The 18,838-nt window shown below is 36.5% G+C and overlaps 1 long non-coding RNA gene across 5 annotated transcripts; it reads left to right on the top strand.

The window, feature by feature from the left end:
* The first annotated feature begins 629 nt into the window (after nt 1-629).
* LOC145576382 (uncharacterized) lies at nt 630-3,492 on the top strand. Of its 5 annotated transcripts, none has more exons than XR_014098372.1 (3): nt 630-846; nt 2,054-2,092; nt 3,303-3,492. It is a non-coding gene; the product is annotated as an uncharacterized LOC145576382 (long non-coding RNA). The 5 variants fall into 5 exon arrangements; XR_014098376.1 differs by lacking the exon at nt 3,303-3,492 and adding an exon at nt 3,146-3,253 and having other exon boundaries at nt 630-1,175; XR_014098375.1 differs by lacking the exon at nt 3,303-3,492 and adding an exon at nt 2,743-3,043 and having other exon boundaries at nt 630-1,175.
* The last annotated feature ends 15,346 nt before the right edge of the window (nt 3,493-18,838 follow it).

Here is an 18,838-nt window from a genome sequence, read left to right as displayed (position 1 = left end):
CAATTTCAGCTTCTAGGGGGTGAAAAACACTTGTAGAGAATTGGCCAAATGGGCACCAAGGCTATCATTATTGACTCCCCACACTCGCTCTTCCCCATCAGCTCAACACTTGTGCCGTCCTTTGCTTCTAGGCTGAATTATCGTTGGGTTGTACTCTTGAACCAAGATGGGTATGCAAAATCTACCGTCCATAGCTACCTATATAGTTTTATATTATGCTTCTTAGATACCACGTTATTTTTGAAGGATTTATGTCTTCGTCACGTGCAATTACTAGATATATAAATGGATCAAATTATGGAGATAATTAAGTTTGTACATTTCGGTTTTTGTTATATCATAGCTAGAGGTACCACTAGTACATAATTGAGTATATGTAACACGTTTTGGTAACACTTTTTGAAATACAAAATTATTAGATTTATAAGTAACACTTTGGTAACATTTTTTTAAAAATGTAACACTCAATGTAACACTTTTAACATAAAAAACATTATAAAGGAACACTTTCTTAAATGGGTAACATTTTATGGTAACACTAATAAGAAGTGTTACCTCATTTGTATTTTATCCCTAAAAAAGTCTAATTATATTTTCTCCCTTGCTTTCGATGTATACATTTATGGGCTTTCTTGGTTCTCTTTCTCTATCTTCATTATTGATTCACCCCAATTCTCTCTACTCTTCTTTGTTCTCTTTTTTCGGTTGTTGGCCATTGCTCAGTTTAATGACTTCTTTGTCAACGGATTTGAAAAAATGGTTCTTTCAGCCTACTACAACGGTCGAAGGAGTTTCACTTACCATTGCTTCTCATCCCTTCTATCTCATTCTTTGTTTTCTATCAAGGTAATCCTTACCCCTCTCTCTCGTCTTGAATCCTTCAATTTCTACGGTTCTTCGATTTGAATCATTGCAAATCCGTTGACAAAGAAGCGTCTCAATTTCTAGGGTTCTTCAATTTAATTACAAAATATAAGAAAGCAATCAATAAATTTAATTCGGAATATTAAGTAAGCAATAATTTACCTTTTTATATACTATCTATAGTGTTTCAGATTTACGGCAGCGCTAAAGAATATTGCAGAAGAAGATGAACCGAATTAGAATACTGATTTGGTTGAAACAAATCTAAGCAGTTATTCTGTGTGGCATAAATATTCTTCTCATTTTTTTTTGTGAGTATGTTACAACTTACAAATGTTCTCCCTTTTTCTTATGGCTGGTTGAGAATTTAATGTGTTGATGTGAATTTTCTAATTTGATGAGAACTTAATTGGACTTTACTAGGATTTTTTTTTAATTCTTTATTGGGATTAAACTACCCTTTACCCGCTATGCTCTACTCTTCTTTCCTATATTGAAATATTTGAAGGATTCATGGTGGCAAAGATTTTATTTGGGGCATTCAGGAAGTCTGTAAAATTGAATTTGAGTACAATATATTACGTGAATTAGAAAACTCAAAAAAAAAAAAAAATGTAATTAAATATAAAGTAAGATTTGTCTAGAACTTTAGAACTTGATTTTATTAGTTTGCTATGTTGATAGCATAGGGTCTTAATCCCGGTAGCAACTAGCAACCACTTATTATGTTTCTTATATAGTTTGACTTATTTCCTCATACTTTTTGATATATAGAGTACATTGTAAAGGAAGATCTAGATTAGATGCGTATAAAATCCTTAAATATTAATTTCTACATAAAATTGAACAAGGAAAGCTTATGACATTACAAATGAATTATCAGACTTGGTAGCTTAATTTGATTACTAGATGTTCTTATATCTATTTGGCTTACCATTATGTTCAAATAGAATAAATGCATTTCGTTTTTCTACGTTACGCCAATTAGTCTATTTTCTATATGTACTGATGATGAAACCTTATAAAAACACCAGAATTATATGTTATGGTAGGTAAATGAGGTTAAATTTAGTGTTGTGCAACAAAACTTATTACTATGACCTCTATTTACAATTTGAATTTTATTTGAGGTTTGATATTATAGTGGAAGTGTTTACATTTGTGAAGTCTTGAGCTATGTGGTATCCAGGTACTCGGGCAGGAGGCGAGTTGTGGCAGCTTCACTGAGGTAAATTTTTACAATTGGCAGAATTTCATTGCACTTTTATCTTTGCACTGCGTGATTATAGCTAATCAGACTTGAGTATTTTTTTAAAGGAAGATCAGACTTAGTATTAAAGAGATTATTTAAAGACTTATGTATGGTAGGAGATGAGGGACAAAGAGTGTTGTGGAGTGGATATAAGGATGGAAGGATATGTGGTTGGAGAATAAATGATGGTAAGAAGAACAGGTTTAGGGAATGTTTGTCATGGCAAGCTCATAAAGGGCCTGTGATGGTTATGACATCATATGGTGAGTTGGGGTTTGATTCTTTGATATATTAACAAATATTCTTGTCAATTTTGCAATTTCAAAACAGGGATTTCAATTTTAAATTCATTAGTTGAGTCCTCAAGGATATGCTAGAGTAAATGTACAGGTCTCTACGGATGTTTAACTTCTTCTTTTTTTTTTTTTTTTTTTTTTTTTTTTTTTTTTTTTTTTTTTTTTTTTTGTTTTCTATGTTGCTGCTATTGTGGTTGATTTCCCAAGTTAAGGTACCGTAACTTGTAGAATCTTTCTCTATGGAGCTTTTATTTCTTATTTCATTTTTTAGGTACTATAGTCTTTATTTAATTACCAATGCATGCAATTTAGACATTCAGTTTCAAACAGGTGTAAAACAAAATGGCTAGTTCAGAACAAGTGTTGGGTTGAATCTGAACAAGCGTTGATTCAAAACAAGTATTGGTTTTTTTTTCTAAACAATTGTTAGGTTAGTTGTAAAGAAGTATTTAGGTTGATAAGAACACGTGTTGGGTTAGAACCCCCTTTTTTTTTGTTTAATATAAATAGAGTTAGGAAAGTTAAGGAATAGTAGAAGAAGTATGTAGCTAATATGTAATACAGCACATGCTACATCAATAGCATAGTTGCCCTTTCTCATTTACAATGTGCTCTTAATATTAACTATGTCTCCTTCCTGTTTTTTTTTTTTTTTTCCTTTTCTCATTTTCATTTACATGTTTTGTCATCATTTTGTTTAGATATATTTGACTTCAATTCGAAACTGTGACAGGAATCCTTCTTGTTTTACTTCAATTTATTAATCAAGGTGGTGACAAGAAACCCAATTTTTACTTCGATTTGACAGGATGCCCAATTTTAATAGTCATCATTTTTTATCGATATATTTTGGACTTGAGACATGAATCCTTTCTTTTGTACACTTGTAGGACCTGTCTAGAGTAAGGCTTATATTCATTCTTCTGCTACTGGTGTCTGCTGCTACTGCTTTCAGATGCTACATCTGTCTGCGTGCATTGATGTCAGCTGCCGTTACTACTGCTGCTGTTACTACTAGCTAGCTGCTGCTTTCGACTACTAATATACTATTTGCTCCTACAGCGCTAACTGTTTTTTGGAATTAGGAGGCTAACCTCAACCTTAATATGAAGATAGTAATGATAATGAAAATGAACAAGTGAATGCTTTGTCTTATGATAATAGACCTAGGAATGTCAATCAAAGATACTTACCACCTAATCGAAGAGAACAAGGGGGAAATTCCTATAACCAAAGAGGAAATGATTATGATTACCATAACCACAACCAATGGGGAAATAGAAACCAAAGGGATCAAAATCCCCAAGGTAACTACAACCAACAAGGTGGTTATGGTAACCATAACCATAATAACCAAGGGAACTATGGGAATCAAGGCCAATATCACCAAGGGGGGAACTCTAATAATAGGTGTAGGGAATATTTCAAGCATCCCACACTTAAGCCCCATTGTGATCATACACTTAAGCATGGTGGCGTCCAATGGGAAGGAAGCTAGAGTAAAAGAGTCGCTAACAAGTTTTAGGAACTTGTAAACCGTTCACAGGGTAAAGATTACACCCCTTCACGATCCATGGAACCATGACTGGATATTCGGGGATGAAGGTACAAATCCAACCTAAAAGAGATTGAACCTGCCCTAAAAATAGGCCTCTACTTTATTCTTCTCATATTCATGTGCGCTTTCTGACTAACATGCAATCAATAGATTAACCCTAAACCTGTTTAATCTATGTTGGTTGAATATTAATGCACAAACAAACCTATTATTGGCGATCACTTGAATTATAATCATATTAGCCTAAACAAGATTATTAATTATCTTATTAAGCGTGATTACAAGTACAAATTCCCTTTAAACCTACAAGAGATGACGTGATTAAGCAATAACAATAATATATATAATATCAAGCAACAATAATAATATTGACAACAATCATCATCATCAAAACAATAATCTCAATCTCATGAAAGCATAATAATATTAGCAAGATCCTAGGCATGATACTAACAAGATTAATAACAAATCCTAACATGTCACTAAACATTAAAAATCAAAGCTTTATCCCTAACATGATACTATCATGATATTAGAAAGAATAGGAAGCAACCTAAACATGATACTAGCAACATACATGATATTAGAAATCTTAGTTATTACCCTAAACATGATACTAGGAAGCAATAAAACATCCTAACATGATACTAGAAATCAAAATAATTAAAGCATGCTTTCTATATAAAAATAATAATTAAAGTAATTAAATTAATTACTTGGATGCTGACAAGCTAAAGTCGTAATCACCTAATAAAAAATAATACCTAAATCCACTAACTATGTAGATAGGGAAGAAGGGTCGAACCACAGGGAAACAAGTCAATTTATTCCTAATAAATCTATATAATCTAGATTATCAAGTAACCAATTTGTTATTATAAAGGAGAAATAAACTACTAGGAGTAAAAGTGGAAAGGAATAAAAGTAGGAGGAAAATCAAGGAATAAAAGACGTAGGGCATAGGTTCACCAATAAATAATATTCCAGGGTAAAACATAATAATCAATTATCAATGCATCAATTAATCAGATCATAAAGGGCTTTCGCTACGTATTACAATCACAGAATTAATCTACCGGTATTAAATCTCATATCTCGACTAAACCATTAATAAATTAACCTGCATATTGAAACTAGACCTAAACATCAATTCTCATCTCTCGAATCTCGAATCAATATTGTCAAACTCATGCATAAAAGACCAGGCCTAATCTAGTCACAGAGCATTAAATCAATCAATAGGAAATTAATCTAACATTGACAATCAACAACAATAAATTACCCCTTCATATTATTTATGGATCCCCATAAACCTTAGAAAGAAAACTACTCAGACTTAATTAAATATAAACTAAACAAAGCAATTAAAGGAGACATGATGAAAGAAATAAAGTAAATAGATGAAATTAAAGAAGAAGAAATCGTTACCAAAGTGATCAGAATTAAGGAGTTGAATTAAGAACAAAGTTAAGAACAAAGTTGTAGAGAGAGAAAATAATCTAAAAACTAAGTAGAGAGAGAAATTCTCCGAGAAGACGTCCTAATCAAAAGCATTAAATCGTATTTATACCAAAAATAATTACTCCTAATTAAAACTAAGATAAATCGCCGAAATCAGCTCCAAAAAACCTCGCGCCCGATCGGGCTCGCCTTTTTCAATATGAGCATCTCTCGCGCCCGACCGGGCGCGCCTTCGGGCGGTGCCTATTTTGGCCGGGCCCGGACACTTGGGCAAGCTTGGACTTCTTGATTGGGCTCCAATTATTCGGCCTAATCCGAATTTCCTCTTCTGGTCTTGAATACTCGGTCCAAAAGCTTCGGAATCTCAAATGCTAAGCCCTTAATCACCGGTTTGATGACTCTAACCGGGCCTGGGCTATAAAGGATGGTCGTGCTCCTCCAATGCTCGTAATTGCTTCATAAAAATCCCGGGAAAATGCTCCAAAGGTGCAAATCCCTAAAAAAGTCAACAAAAACTACGAAAACACTAGAAAACACCAATTAGTAATAAAAGTGGCTCTAAAGAGCCAAAAACACTACCAATTATGACCAAGGGACGGGGGTAAAACACTATATAAAATGGACATATCAAACTTCCCCAAGCCAAACCTTTGCTTGTCCCTAAGCAAATATCTCATCAATGAATAAATAAATACATGCCTCAACCCAAATAGTCAAAATCAAGCACAAACAATTCAAGGCAAATCTAATAAATATGTTTCAACATCAACCAATCTCATCCACCCAATTACTCTTCCTCCCTAACAATTGTCAAATATTGCAAACCACAAGAGCATATAAAATTCAAGACTAGTGCTCACACACTCAACTCTCATTTATATGGCGAGTAAAAGATGTACTCGATCGCTCTCCCTCCCAACCCCTTTATGTGAACAATGCCCTCCCAAACTCATAACACTCGTGTGTTTAAAAAGACAAGCACTCAACCTAGTAGTCGACTCGAAATATGTCAAGTCATTCCTTGCATTGATAAACAACTACTTTCACACTCACACAACTCTATGCACAAGGTCGGAAGGTCTTTAGAACTTGTAATGTATGGCTAGGGTAAAAGGGTAGGAAACATTTGGGAAAATGCGAGAGTAAAGCCATGCTTAAGGGAGCCATATCCTAATAAAACCCAAGGTCAAAAATAAATAATGACCAATCATCTCCAACATACTCAACTCCACCAAAAATTCACCAAATAACTCCAAACATAACAAACAATCCCAACGCTTACAATATCACTCACAAAAATATAATAATATAGAACTTGGGTGAATAAACAAACTTTATTTTCCAAACTCTGATTTTCATTGAAACTCACTCTTTTTTTTTTCTTTTTTTTTTCTTTTGATCAACCTCCAACTAGAACATTTGAACATTAAACAATTTTTTTCTTTTGCTTTTTTTTTCCTATTGAAGTTCACTTATTTTTTTCTTGAACTTCTTTTTTTTTTTTTTTTTTTTCATAACATCATACTTTATTTTTTCTCAAGAACATTAAACTTTCAAATTCATCAAAAATAAACTACGATCAAGAACAAAATAACTTCTCATAACCACCCAAATTGTGCAAATAATAAGCACACTACAAACTCCCTCACCTCACTCACTAATAGCTCTCGCAAGCCAAACTTGAAACTAGTAACCAATGGGGCAAAATAGGCTTGTAATGTGGTTTATAAACAACAAAAAGTCAAGGCAACAACATGGGTAGCAAGAAGGGAACAAATGTATCTAAAATCATCTGAAGGCTACCTAAAAGTACAAACGCCTTCGTCCTCCTCAATGTGCATAATAATGAGTCATGAAACACTACTCATAGTTGCAAACCAATACTCAAATTCATTGACATACCAGGAACTAACACACATTCCTAACCAAATCAACTAGTCAAGCACTATATTCACAAGCAGTTGGACAAAATTGACGCATGTTAGGGCATTCAAGCAATTAAACTTCAAATCATGATCAACAAATCCACAATGCTCATCATCATATACCAAGAATCAAAACAATATTTTTCCAAGTATGGGGCACATGGAAGCATGATTTACAATTCATTGAAAAGTATTTTTTGATTTTTTGATTTTTCAATTTTTCAATTTTTTTATTTTTCATATAAGAAAGCAATAAAACTATAATAGAAAGCAATAAATCTAATCTAAGAAAACACACCAAAAATAAAAGAAAAGGGAAAAATAAAGATACCAAATCGAAAAATCTCCCCCAAGCCAGAATTAGACAATGTCCTCATTGGCTCGGGAACTAGCACAGCTGGCTAATCCTCATCATCCTCATCCATGGAGCCGAATCCTCCACTGCTACCACCTGCACCAGAAGAGCTACCACCAAAATAGTTAGGCTGAAAACCCTCCCAGCCGGTCCCCCAAAAGGTATGTCCTGGCCGTACTCGTGGAAAGAGGAATAGTCAGTATAAATACCACGGGTGGTGGGATCTCTATCATATCCTTGGGGTGGGGGCTGAAACCAATCAGGGTAAATAGCATTGTCGGGAATATTGCCCCGACGAGCATAATCATCATACATAGGACACATGGCTCTACCATGGTTCCTCTCAAGGTACCCTAATCGTTAGTCAAGGGAGCCTACCATCCTCCTAAGGTCGCTATGTGAATACTCTATGCGTCCTATGGCCTGACCTATACTCTGAAGATCCCAGACTGTCTTAGAGTCGCTATGGGGAGGTGGGGCTGTATGAGACATGCGAGGTGGTGAAAGCACGGGCTCAGGATGGGGTGGTGGTGGAACTGGTGGTGCTTGCCCCCTGGCCTGGGCAACTAAAAGGTCATATGTGTAGGACTTTTGTCCAGGGGGAAAAGCGGTCAACTCGGGATTAGGCAGGGGAAAGATAGGCACTGGTTGCTCTGTTCCTGTCCTAATGCATCAGTGGGGGACTCGCTGGCTATCCAAACGTACCCAACCCAGATCCTCAAGGTACCTAGCAGTCATGTAGGTTTCTGGTCCACAGTTAGTGAGACCGTGAGGTCCACTCTCTACAAACCCGACTTTCTTAACTGCTATCCTAGTAATTATGCCTCCTAGACGAATCGGGGTAGTAGCATGGTTACTAGCCGAGGCATGTCTACCAAGGTGAAAGATGATGTATCTAGAAATGTTTAGTTTACCGTACCCAAAACACATAATGTCCAATTACAGCTAGTTCATTGGTTTGGGCGTTATGCGGTTCATTCCTACCTAAAAAACAAACACCTGCAAATCTTTGCCAGATTTTAGGTACAGGGTGATGGATAGGTTTGGCACTAGCATGATAGATATCTTCCATTTTGTATTGCTCATGCCATTGGATGGGTAATTCAGAATTCAAATAAAATTTTTTTACAAAAATCAACAAAGGTTAAAACAATATTTCTATTATTTAACCTAAACATCAATTTCGGACCATTTTTGCTATTTACAACAGACAAAGAGGAAGGAATTCATACGTTAATTCACGAAGTAGGGTAGTGCATATCTACAAATTTCCTTATTCTTATATCGCTAAAAAAACGTTTAATATAATCAAATAAACCATAGGATTCAAGAGTAGGGCGGTGTAGCCACCGTGAAGGGATTACCTCACGCCCGTAGAGTTGCTCAAGCCGTTCTCTTTGCTCCGGGGTAGCAATTCGGATGGTTGGCCATTACGGAAGTTGCAATTCCGGATCATATTGTTGACTTGAGCTAGAACTCCTCCCTAGAATCGTTCTTGACCTCTTTGATGCCATACTTGCAAAATGGGTATGATTTTTTTTTTTTTTTGGAATTTGGGAAATTTTGGTATAGAAATGTAGAGGATGAAGAGAGGGTTAGAAATATGTAAGAATTATTGGATTTGGGTGAGAATTGGAGGGGAGATCTTAGAGAGAAGTTAGAGGGTTTAAGGTTTTAGAGAGAGAAAAAATGGTGGAAAGAGAAAGAAATGAGGAAAGAAAGAAGGAAGAAGAAGAAAAGCTGGGTGGAAATATTCGCGCCCGGTCAGGCAATCTAAACTTCAAATTTGCATTGCTCTCGCGCCCGGTCGGGCGCCGTTCGCCCGGTCAGGCGAAAAAACGCTCTAATTTTTCTTTGACTCTAGCGCCCGGTCGGGCCCCCTTCGCCCGGTCGGGCGATGAAAAGTTCCGTACTTCATCAATTCTCGTGCCCGGTCGGGCGAAAATTCCTGAATTAAAACCCTTAGTCTCGCGCCCGGACGGGCCCGAGACAACATTAGTATAAGGAATTTTTTTCTCTTTTCTCCAAATTTTGCTAACTCTTTTCCTTAAAACCTGTATAGAAACTCAATAAACTCATTAAACTCCCTCCTCTCTCCCCTCTCGAGAAAAAGAAAGAAAGCTAGACTAAAAAGCAAGAAAATACGGGTTGCCTCCCGCAAAGCGCTGGTTTATCTAGGTCCCGCACTACCCTCTTACCTCAAGACTAAAAATTAGGACCTTTGGCCTACCGCTTGATCGGGTGGTTTCTCACCCGGTCGAGCAGTGTTTAGACCATGATGCGGCTTCCTGACATGCCCTGTGGGACGCCAATTCACCTTATCTGGTGGATCCTCCTTGTCGTGAACTGGGGGTTCTTTACTACTACTCACAAGAGACCTCTTTTTGACCGATGGTTGCTTCAAATTATCACTGGATTGAGCAATTGCAACTCGATCTGGTTGAACACTCACTATAAACTCAGTTTCCGCAACTTGCTTGTTTTTTTCCACCTTCTTATCTTCAAAGCCAAGACCGACAGTGTAGAGGGCTCTTTCTATTTCGTCAACTTCCTTTTGCCATCTGTCTATTTCTTCTGTAGAAGATGCAACACAAGATACCGCCTCCAAGGGATCTTTTACAAGAGCTTGGGGCTTATTAGAACAATTATCAACCACTTTAACACTAAAACACTTTGCCTCTGTCATGGGGCTTTTAGGGGTATTATTCAAATTGAAAGTAATTTTATCATCCCCTACTGATAGTGTCAGTTTGCCACATTTCACATCTATAATTGCTCCTGCAATGTTAAGGAATGGTCTACCCAAAATAATTGGAGTTTGCAAATCCTTAGTCATATCAAGAACAACAAAGTCAACAGGTATATAAAATTTACCTACTCTAACAGGAACATCCTCTAAAACACCTAAGGGGTATTTAAAAGAACGGTCGACCATTTGTAGAGTAATATTAGTAGCTTTTAATTTACCCATATTTAGCTTGGAACACACAGACAATGGCATGACACTAACGCTAGCACCCAAATCACATAATGCATTATCAATCATTAGATTTCCAATATGACAAGGGATAGAAAAACTACTCGGATCTTTCAGTTTAGGTGGAGATTTATTTTGTAGTACAACACTACATTCTGCAGTAAAAGCGACTGTCTCTACCTCACTAATAGATCTCTTTCTAGTCAATATTTTTTGCATATGCAGGAATTTGTGTAATTAGTTCTGGGATTTTTTGTAATTTACCACCCCAAAATATAACATGTGTTGAAATAACCACCCATTTTTTTTGAAATTAAAAATAACCACCCATATTTTACAAAACCAGTAGGTTTTACCACCCGACTTATACTCCGGCCAGTTTTCCGAGCATGGGCCCCACAATATTATTTTCCCTCCTTGTTTCTTTTATTCTTGCACGAATTTCCCCCTTATTTTTCACATGTAATATGTCAGTTCACATTCAATTTCTTCTTCTTCCTCCAAATTAAATCCTTCTACCTTCGTATCATTTATGCACCTACTTCTCTGACTTTCCCCTCTTTTACTCTAGCACTAAATTACTTAGGTTTCAAAGTCTGTCAGTGTACCATATTCACAAAAAATTACCTCTTTTTGGAGAAGAAAAGCAAGGAAATCTTGCAAATTTCGTCACACTCAACAGAGGGGACCATTTGTTGGGTTTGAAACTGACATTTGGTGGTGCTCTTAATTAGTGAAAGGTACGTATGTGTTTTAATGTTGTTGGTTGATGTTATTTTCGCAATTTCGTTGACTAGTGGGGTTAATCTAATAATTGCGCATAACCCTAATTTATTTTTAATTGATTAATTCACCTGTATTACTGTTAATTAGTGAATTAGTGTTAGTAATTGTTTATTATTATGTCACTAAAACAGAGATTTGCTAATTTTGTCATTGTTTCTAGCAAATTAGAGTAAATTGGTGAAGGATAAATTGGGGTTTGGTTAATTGCGTGTACTGGTTAAAAAATAAACAATTGATTATTGTATAATTATTCTTGAAATTTGAAGTATGCTTGTCCTTTGTTAATAGCAGATGGTTGTTGATTCTGAGTTAGTTGCTGGTGAAAAAATTAATATTAAAGTAAGGATAGGGGGTAGGTTAGTACCAATAAAACGTAACAATCAAACATATTACACTTATGATGGTGGATAGGTGTACTGGAGGAATGACTGTAAAGTGTCTGAGTTTGATGTCCACTTTTTAAGAGAAGCATGCATATGGGGTTTTGTAAAATTGGATTTACATGTGCCTTTTATCCTTTACCATATGGTATAAAGAAAAAGGAAAAGGGTGGTCAAGTGGTAAAAGAGAAATAGTCAATGACGATGAGGTGAGTGGGTTTTTAGAGACAGTGAATAGTGATGGGTATGTTGAATTGTTTTGTACTAGTCAGCAACCCATTGCAGATCTTGATGAACAGACCACCCCACTACTAACCCAATCCAGTCAGAACATTGCTAAGAAGCCCACTGAAGCCTTACCTAGAAGGAGCCCTAGGGTGAAACAAGTTGCTCAAAAGGGAAAGGGGTTGACAGTAAGTAGCAAAGGCAAAGATAAGGAGGTTGAAGGGGCTATTGAAGCACCTTCTGTCAGGGATACAATGAAGAAGTGTTGTACAAGTGTGAAGGGTAAAGGAAAATTAGGTGAAGGGGAAGGTACATTTATAACTATTGTGAAAGGAAAAGGGAGTAAAAGAAAGCTTGAATTAGAGTCTGACTCTAGATCTGGTTCTGATTCTGAGTCATTAGATTTTAGTGACTTGGACATACACTAGGAGGTCGGAGAAGAAGATGAGGATGTTGATGATGATGATTTTTTTACGAAGGACCAAGCTAAACAAATCTTTCAAGAAGTAACTTGTGACTTGAAGGAGGGGCAAGATACAAATGATAATGAGGATGATGTTGAAAGGGGTTTAACAAAGTGGTCAGGGGATCTTGTAGCTACCGAAGTAAGGGTAATTAAAGAGAGAGATGATGACTCTGATGATCTTAGGAGTTTCCATGGTTCAGATGAAGATGAGGACAGCTCACCATGGTTCAACGCCGAGACAGATTTCAAGAAACCCATTCAGTTTTTAATTAGGCAGAAGTTCATAAATAGCATTGTACTTAGGAAGGCCTTAAGGGTTCATGCAGTAGAAAACCGGTATGAGTTTTATTTTCTGCACAATGATACTAGAAAGATATCTGTACATTGTAAAATAAGGTGTGGGTGTGTTTGGAATTCAAAAAAAAGTAGACTTAGGATGTGCACATGTGCTAAGGGTATAAAGTGTCGGTTTAAGGTGAATTGTAGGAGGTTGGCTAATGAAGAAGGGTGGCAAATAAAGAGTTTGAATTTGAAACATAAATGTATGAGGGTGAGGAAAAATTCTATGCTCACTTCTGAATACCTAGCTGAGAGGTATTTAGAAGAATTTAAGCATGATCCATCATGGAAGATTAGGAGTTTTAGGCAAAGAGTTTTAGCAGATTTTGGGATTAGTGTTGTTTATTCTAAATCTTGGATGGCAAAATCTAGGGCTAGGCTTGAGATTTTTGGAGGTGCAGCTGAATAGTATGCCAAAGTATGGGATTATGCAAAAGCCGTCATTAAACACAATCCAGGTCCAGGTTGCTGTGTAGTTGTTGATGGGATTGAACAACCTGAACCACCAAGGTTTATGAGGATGTATACATGTTTGGATGCTTTGAAAAAGGGATTTTCTCAAGGGTGCAGGCCATTGATTGGGGTAGATGGGTGCCATTTGAAAGGAGCATACCCAGGACAGATCTTGGTGGCAGTAGGTAAGGATGGTAATAACAACATCTATCCTATAGCTTGGGCCACAGTTGAGATTGAGAATAAGGACACATGGGTCTGGTTTCTTGAGCTGTTAATGGAAGATGTTGGTGACTCTGACCAGGGATATGGCTTCACCTTTATGTCTGACAGACAAAAGGTAATGCTTTGTACAAAAGTTTTGTCTTTCAATTCTTAAAGTTATGTATCCTGATATTTTCTTGCATGATTTATTGTTTCTTGTTGCCTATTAGGGTTTATTGGAAGCTTTCAACATTGTGGTACCAAAAGCTGAAACAAGATACTGTGTACGACACATATGGGCAAACTTTAAGCTCCAATATAGTGGAACAACATTCAAGGAGTTGTTTTGGGCAGCTGCTAGGGCCACCACCTTGGTATTTAGTTTTCCTTTATTTTCCTATATTTTGTTATCTTAAATATATAGATGCATCCTTTATTTGGTGAGTAAGTGTCAATGTGTACTTATGCTTAGTATGTGTAATTTTTTTCATGGACCAGTATGAGTTTGAGGTGGCTATGGAGTCTATCAAGTTTCTTTCGGAGGATGCCTATGAGTATTTAGATGACATACCTCCTCAACATTGGAGTAGGCATGCTTTTTCAACAAACTGCAAGTCAAATATGTTATTCAACAACATATGTGACACTTTCAATGCAGTTATCAAGGAAGCTAGGGACAAGCCTATCTTGATCCAAATGGAGTGGCTTAGGAGATACATGATGAAAAGAAATACAGATAAATGGGAGGCTTATGAAAAAATGAAAGGAAGTGTGGTGCCTTATGTGCACAAGGTGTTTGAGGGATTGGAAAAGGTGGCAAGATATTGCATTGTACAAGTGTCAAGGGATGACACTTATGATGTGTAACTGAATGGGGATCAAGTATCAATTGATTTGGCTAACTAGACATGCACTTGTTATCATTGGGAGTTGACTAGAATCCCATGTGTGCATGCATATGCTTGTATGCTAGATAAAAGAGTGGATCCCACAGAGTATGTAGTTGATGCATATAAAGTGTCCTCCTATTTTCTTGCATATAGGAATCCAATTAACCCTATGCCTGGTCCAAGACATTGGGAAAAGGTGAAACTAAGGCAACCCCTTCCACCCGAAATCAAAATTCAACCTGGTAGGCCAAAATCCAAGAAGAGAAAGAAGGAAAAAGGAGAGGGAACAAAAGATGCTGCTCCGAAGGCCCCAAAGACTCCTAAAACACAGCAACCAGGCCCTAAGAGGAAGTTAAATTGCAAGAATTGTGGACTGCCAGGACATTATGCAAAGACATGTGGTAGAAGCTCTAGGATTGTATCTCATCCTGTGCCTGTACCAACTTCAGAGAATAAAGGTGGCAGACCACCTTTGCAAACAGCCTGGGTGACTGACCAAAGGAAAAAATGCAAGAAAGGGCTGAGAGAAAGGTATGCCATTTGGTTTACTTGATATTTAATTTCTCTAACTAGGCTACAATGTATATCTAATAACATCTATCATTTTGCATTTAATAGAGTGTAAAAGGAGCTGGCCCTAATAGTATTGCAAATAGAAGCTTCCCTTAAGAGCTGCAGTCCCAGCCCCAAGCACTCACTCATGCATCATCAACTACTATCTCAGGACCAAAACCAGGGTCTTCTCAGTTCTGACCAAAGTTGAAGCTTGTTAGAGAGAAAAATTAGGATGTCTTATGTAACTAGTTTTCTGGTTAGGCCATGTTTTTGTGTACAAGTGAAGAGTAAACTTTGTTAAATTGCTCTTAAGTTATGGTGTTATGTTCAAGTGCTCTCATTTTCTTTTGAAAATAATAACACTAATGGATATGTATATTTTTTGTACATTGCACCAGAAACATGATTTATGTATGAAATATGAAAACAAAATTTGCTTCAAACAACTTATTTAATTTTCATTCCATACGAATTTGCAAAATACACAAGTCTGCAGGGTTAACCAAAACAGAATACTTTCCAAATCAGAGTAAAACATAACTAATACTTCCTAATCATAACAACCATCCCTAAAACTATGAATACACAAGACATGACAACAATTACAGGATTGTAGTTCCTCTCTGAATTGATGTTCAAACTTTTGCTAAGTTTCTTCCTATCACCACTCTTACATTTCACCTTCAATGATTTAATTTCATTTAACAAGCATCTTCTCTGCCCAACTATATCATCTACTTCCCTTTGCAGTGAGTTCATTTCAGACTTCATAAACTTTTTGTCCAGCAACAGTTGGTTAATAACCTCCCTTTGTCATTCTGTTCCATCCTCTTCATCAACCCACTGAAAGACATTGTATCCCCTACAATTTATGCAACAATCATCAACAACACAATCAATTATCATATATTAAGCTCACAAATATCATCAATTACCAAAAATTGGTTCAAATTCGAAAAACCCCCAATTTAGTTATCAACCCTAATTTTCAATTCAAGTCAAATTGAATGAATCAAACAACAATTACAGCATTAAATTCCTAATAAAACACATTCTAAACAACAACAATCATATAACTTGAATTCTATTACACACAACATTGCAATTAACGTTTTCATTAACCAAAAAAAAAAAAAAAAATTAAAAAATGCATTCATCATCTACCTTGCTGTAAAAATTGGTGTGAAAAATTTAAGTGCGTTCTTCAAATGATTTGCTTGACAATTTGCAGAACTAGGTGTAAAATTTGTTAGATTTTGAGGAAAAAATGGAGAGAATTTAAGTTTGAGAGAACTTTGGGAGTAGTCTGGGAGTAATTTGGGAGTAGTATGTGAAATACATCGACGAACATCTTTTATAAATATCAAAAAAGAGCTTTTATGTGGGGCCCATGCTCGGAAAACTGGCCGGAGTATAAGTCGGGTGGTAAAACCTACTGGTTTTGTAAAATATGGGTGGTTATTTTTAATTTCAAAAAAAATGGGTGGTTATTTCAACACATGGTACATTTTGGGTTGGTAAATCACAAAAAATCCTTAGTTCTGTGAAGGGAACCGTTACCTGCAAATCTTTAACCATCTCCAGAAACTTACCAAACTGCTTATCCAAATTTGTTTTTAAGTGACGATTAGGGAATGGAAGTTTGATAACCGGTTTTGGAGCATTACTGCTCTTGTCTGGAGCTGCTACCTTCCCTGGAGTTGTACTCTGCAATGTATTATCATAAATATTAGTACTACTCTTTAGCCCTGTAGGGCTATTAGCAACATTGTTAGGTTTAATGGAATCAAGATTAGCATTATTCATTAAAACAGATGCATCATTTCTGGGCATAGGGGGCCCTTCATAGTGTGAACCACTCCTTAGAGTAATTGCGAAAGCTTGATCCGTAGGCCTGGTTGGTTGTGCTGGCAGGGCTCCCTGTTGACGGGTTTGTAGAGTAGAAGAAATCTGCTCAATTTGATTATCTACAATTTTATTATGTGCTATGATCGAATCAATTTGAGCATCTCTACTCTCCATGTGCTTTTGCATACTAGCCAGCATTGCTCTAATTTCTGCCAAAGCGGGGTCGGAAGATGAGGAGAGTTGTTGTGGTTGGTTCTTCTGGCCAGCATTGGGATGATAGTATTTCTGCTGTGGTTGTTGTGGCGCCTGTGATTGTTGTGAAGGTGGCGGATTTTGAACATTGGTGCTTCGGTAGGAAAGATATGGATGATTCCGGAACCCAGGATTGTAGGTGTTGGAGTATGGGTCATTCTGCCTATAAGCTTGAAAGGCATTGACTTGTTCCACGGAACACCTGTAATCTTGCTCCCAATGACCTACAATTCCACAGTTTTCATAGAAAGCCTCATTAGCATTATTATTAATTGCAGAAACATTAGCTATATTTGCAGTACTAATATTATCTAATTTTTGACAAATAGAGGTTAATTGAGCTTGTAAAAAGGATACAGAGTCGACACTATGTTTCCCTTTGTTAGCAAAGCCTCTAGGATTCCCATATTGGGAATTGTTGATTGCCATATCTTCGATAACTTGACCTGATCATCAACATTAAGGTTCATAAACCTCCCACTAGCTGTAGAATCCAATATTGTTCTAGATGAATTTCCAATCCCATTATAAAAGGCTTGGATTAATTGCCACTGTGCCAAATTATGGTGGGGACACTCCCTTTGCAGATCTTTAAATCTTTCCCAAGCCTCATACAAAGTTTCATCTGGCTCTTGGGCAAAGTTTTGAATTGCGCTTCTTAGCAACGCTATCCTCTCTGCAGGGTAATATTTATTATAGAAATTTAAAACAAGAGTCTCCCAGTTAGTTATACCAAGTGCAGTTTTATTTAATCCATTATACCATAATTTGGCTTTTCCACATAAAGAAAAAGGAAAGAGAATCTCCCTGATTTGGTCTTGTGTGACCCCAGCTTGCCTGATGGTATTACAATATTGACAATAGTCTGCAATATGAAGATTTGGGTCTTCACCTTTAGCTCCACTGAATTGCTTCCTTTCTATCATCGTGATAAATTGGGGTTTAATCTCGAATTGTACCCCATCAAGAGCCGGAGTGGGAGTAAGATGTGGAAAATCTATAAGCGTCGGCTGCGAATAATCACTGAGCTTCTTAGGTGTCGTCATCTCTGATTCTGAATCTGAAGGTACTTCTAAATCACTTGAATCAGATGGAGGGCCGCTAGGAATATTACCACCAGAAATTGCCAGTATTTGCCTGTATAAATTCTTTTGTCTATGAAAAGAGCGCTCGATCTCATGATCGAAAGGAATGTAACCTGATCTGGAACACCTGGGCATAAACAAAGAACTAGACGACAAATATGGGAACTGTCCCAAAGAACTTACGTTCTCTGGGATGAAAGAAAATAATCTAGACTATAAAAACAATTAGAAATAAAAATAAAACCGTTTCCCCGGCAACGACGCCAAATTTTGACAAGCTAAAGTCGTAATCACCTAATAAAAAATAATACCTAAATCCACTAACTATGTAGATAGGGAAGAAGGGTCGAACCACAGGGAAACAAGTCAATTTATTCCTAATAAATCTATATAATCTAGATTATCAAGTAACCAATTTGTTATTATAAAGTAGAAATAAACTACTAGGAGTAAAAGTGGAAAGGAATAAAAGTAGGAGGAAAATCAAGGAATAAAAGACCTAGGGCATAGGTTCACCAATAAATAATATTACAGGGTAAAACATAATAATCAATTATCAATGCATCAATTAATTAGATCATAAAGGGCTTTCGCTACGTATTACAATCACAGAATTAATTTACCGGTATTAAATCTCATATCTCGAATCTCGACTTAACCATTTATA

The sequence above is a fragment of the Chenopodium album genome, chromosome 13 (genome assembly GCF_948465745.1).
Source record: "Chenopodium album chromosome 13, dcCheAlbu1.1, whole genome shotgun sequence".
NCBI lineage: Eukaryota > Viridiplantae > Streptophyta > Magnoliopsida > Caryophyllales > Amaranthaceae > Chenopodium > Chenopodium album.
Note: the sequence above shows the minus strand (reverse complement) of the source record. Positions and strands in the feature narration are given on the sequence as shown.